The sequence below is a fragment of the Entelurus aequoreus genome, linkage group LG20, assembly GCF_033978785.1.
Source record: "Entelurus aequoreus isolate RoL-2023_Sb linkage group LG20, RoL_Eaeq_v1.1, whole genome shotgun sequence".
In the NCBI taxonomy this organism is placed as follows: Eukaryota; Metazoa; Chordata; class Actinopteri; order Syngnathiformes; family Syngnathidae; genus Entelurus; species Entelurus aequoreus.
Window position 1 is genome coordinate 37,633,032 of NC_084750.1, and position 4,121 is coordinate 37,637,152.

At 38.1% G+C, this 4,121-nt stretch overlaps 1 protein-coding gene across 1 annotated transcript in view; it reads left to right on the top strand.

Annotated features, from left to right (window-relative positions):
* The first annotated feature begins 2,708 nt into the window (after nucleotides 1–2,708).
* tmem200b (transmembrane protein 200B) overlaps nucleotides 2,709–4,121 on the top strand; it is a 39,801-nt gene continuing 38,388 nt past the window's right edge. Inside the window, exon 1 of the mRNA XM_062030079.1 lies at nucleotides 2,709–2,827. The gene's annotated coding sequence lies outside the window, so the exon portion shown is untranslated. The remainder of the gene's footprint in view (nucleotides 2,828–4,121) is intronic.

Consider the following 4,121-nt stretch of genomic DNA (forward strand, 5'->3'; position numbering starts at 1 on the left):
TTCACCAGTTTCACATTTTGAGTCATGCACCTGTTTTCACTAATCATGTCACTGTTATTTAGACCGATAGTTGCCAGGAAGTCAGCCTGGCGACATTACCTCTGCTCACTTCATGCCATGCTACTTCTGATACTCATGCCCGTTCATAGTTATGCTTCTTGCCACGCCACGTAAGTTTTGTTTTTTCATGTCACAGTTAACGAGTTTTGCTTCATGTTCATAGTTTCTGCCTTTGTGCAAGTTTTTGTTTCATTAGCCAAGTTTTTGTACTTCCGCCTTGTGTGCGCCTTTTGTTCCTTTTTTTTATAGTAATAATAAAATATGTCCTTACCTTCACGCCTTGCCCGCTCCAACTTTCCTTAGCATTCCGGGAAAACAAAACACATTATTACATGTCACTTTTTATAACTCCTTGTGCATATCTGAATGCTTATTATTTAAATGTTTACCTAAGTTCCTTTAAGAATGGCAGTGTGTGGGGGTGAGTGACGTGAGGAAATGAGTGGACAAGTTAGGAGCGGTAGCGCTAGCATGTGCAGGAGTGTAAGTAGCATGGTGGATGTCCGGTTGTGCCTTGTGGAAATTATAAATAAAGTGACCAAGTTGTAACCAATCGACGGCCTCGTCACTCCGACCAAAGAGCGGAGCTTTACGGATCCATTGTGATGTGACCATGGTCTGGCAGCCGACATGCAGGAAATGTGTAAAACAGTACTTGCAACGCGGTGCCTCCCTGCTTAAATCTCTTTATTAAGCAGTGGAATTGTTGTTTTTGCCATTTTCCTCTCCAAGACGTTATTACTTGTATGCACTTAGTGTCTGCGTTTTGACACACTCAACATCATGCGCCTCGGCTCTGTAGTCACTCACATGAAAGAGCGGGACCGGTACTTTTCAAAGGTGGTATAGTACCGATTTCATACACCTTGAAAGTAAAACTCTGTTTTTCAGACATGTACCTCAGGATGCCCCCCGAACGCCTCCCTAGGGAGGTGTTTAGGGCACGTCCGACCGGTAGGAAGCCACGGGGAAGACCCAGGACACGTTGGGAAGACTATGTCTCCCGGCTGGCCTGGGAACGCCTCGGGATCCCCCGGGAAGAGCTGGACGAAGTGGCTGGGGAGAGGGAAGTCTGAGCTTCCCTGCTTAGGGTGCTGCCCCCACGACCTGACCTCGGATAAGCGGAAGAAGATGGATGGATGGATGGATACCTCAGGATTGGCTGAAAAAAGAGAAATACTTAATGAATATCCTTTTTTTTTTTTTTTTTTTACAAGAATTGCCGTGTATGGTCATAGTAGTCCTATACAGCAGTGGTCCCCAACCACCGGGCCGCGGACCTGTACCGATTGAAATTAATTAAATTAAAATTTAAAAAAAATTAAATTAAATTTAAAAAAATATATACATACATATATATATATATATATATATATATATATATATATATGTATATATATATATATATATATATATATATATATATATATATATATATATATATATATATATATATATATATGTATATATATATATATATATATATATATATATATATATATATGTATATATATATATATATATATATGTATATATATATATATATGTATATATATATATATATATATATGTATATATATATATATATGTATATATATATATATATATATATGTATATATATATATATATATATATATATATATATATATATATATATATATGTATATATGTATATATATATATATATATATGTATATATATATATATATATATATATATATATATATATGTATGTATGTATGTGTGGGGAAAAAGATCACAAGACTATTTCATCTTGAGATGAAATAGTCTTGTGATTTTTTCCCCACACATACATATTACGCTCTACCACGGTATCGAGCACTATTTTTTGGATAATCTAAGACATATTATATATATATATATATATATATATATATATATATATATATATATATATATTTTTTTTTAATTTTTAATTTTTTATTTTTTATTGAATCAACATAAAAAACACAATATATACATTATATATCAATATAGATCAATACAGCCTGCATGGATACAGTCCGTAAGCACACATGATTGTATTTATTTATGAAAAAAAAAAATATATATATATATACCCCCCCCCCCCCCCCCCCCCCCCGGTCCGTGGGACACATTTTCAAGCGTTGACCGGTCCCCAGCTACAAAAAGATGTTTGTTTGTAAATAATGTTGATGAGATTAATCCTTAATAAAATTCCCTTCAAGAAAAAAGTAACTTTTTATTAAAAAAACAAAACAGAAATTGAGTTAGAGTAATACCCTTATAACCCAAAAAAATGCATTGCGCTTCATAAAAATAACCTCAAAATTTAACCCAACACTAGCAACCCATAAATTGGGTTATCAAAATAACCCAGTATTTTTTTTCCGTGCGTTTTCGCAGATCATTGGCACTGCGCTATTTTGAAAAACCACCGCTTTTATTGTGAAGGCTCGCCTTGCCTTCAGACTGCTGGATGGAGTCGGCTGCGGGCGCAGGCAGACTTGAGAGCGGCTCCCATGCTGCATGAGCGCCTCCTCGGGACAAGACGAGCTGCGTGTGTCACACGTCGCGGGGGAGATGCTGCTGGACCAAACTCTTTGTCCTTCTCCGTCCTTTCGGCTGTGAATGTGCTTGGGGGGGGCCAGAGGGGGGGGAAGAAATAAAATCCCGCAGCTGGATTACACGCTTATTAGGAGACGGTCCACCCCTAAAATGAGCAGGATCTCCTCATGTACCCTCAAACTATGAACGGGCAGCAACAGGATTCGGGAGATACAGGCAAGTTGACAGAAGTGTTGGGCCGGAGACGATTGAATGTGACTCTCTGAGTACTTACGCAACCTTTTTATTGACCATCGTGTTGAATTAATGTGGACTGTGCATGGCTGCACATATTAATGCAAATATGTCCATCCTTGGTGCTGCAAAGTTCTTCTTCTACTATTCTGGTCTGACTAAATCCTAGTTGTAAAATGCAATATTTAACATATTGGGAGATACGAGCAGCATGCATGCTGTCAAACACTTTTCACTTGACCTTGCTCTCCTTAACCTTCACATCCCGTAAGGAGTGATCTATACCCTCCATGCTTTGTGTTTGTTCATCCCCCTTGTGAAGCATCAACTGGTGGCTTCTCAAATGAGATCTGGCAGTCGTCCAGTTTTCCTGCGGATCAGCAGTGGTTTTTTTATACGTGCAAAAAAAAGAAGAAGTGGGATGCCGATCGCATAAGTAGGCGAGAGTACCTAGAAGATTCTAATCTTGCAGCTGCAGCAACATTGTATACATAATTCCTAGGATTCTTTTTTCCTGATCGTGTCACATATTCACTTGTTGCCAGGCAGAGATTGGAGGGATCGTTTATAATCGCCTCATGGCAACGGAATAAAAATGATGTGTCAGTTAGGGCCACTGGGGCGGTACCCATTACCTCCCTGCTTGGCACTCAGCATCAAGGGTTGGAATTGGGGGTTGAATCACCAAAAATGATTCCCGGGCGCGGCACCGCTGCTGCCCACTGCTCCCCTCACCTCCCAGGGGGTGAACAAGGGGATGGGTCAAATGCAGAGGACAAATTTCACCACACCTAGTGTGTGTGTGACAATCATTGGTACTTTAACTTTAACTTTAACTTTAACTTAAAGGTTAACTATAGGGGTGTGGGAAAAAATCAATTCGAATCGCGATTCTCATGTTGTGTGATTCAGAATCGATTCTCATTTTTAAAAAAATCAATTTTTTTAAATGTGTTTATTTATTTTTTCATTTTATTTATTTATTAATTTTTTTAATGAATCAATCCAACAAAACGATACACAGCATATACCATAACAATGCAATCCAATTCCAAAACCAAACCCGACTCAGCAACACTCAGAACTGCAATAAACAGAGCAATTGAGAGGAGACACAAACACGACACAGAATAAACCAAAAGTAGTGAAACAAAAATGAATATTATCAACAACAGTATCAATATTAGTTACAATTTCAACATAGCAGTGATTCTCACGATCCACTCTTCCCTCACTCGTGAACAAGACTCCAAGGTACTTGAACTCCTCCACTTGG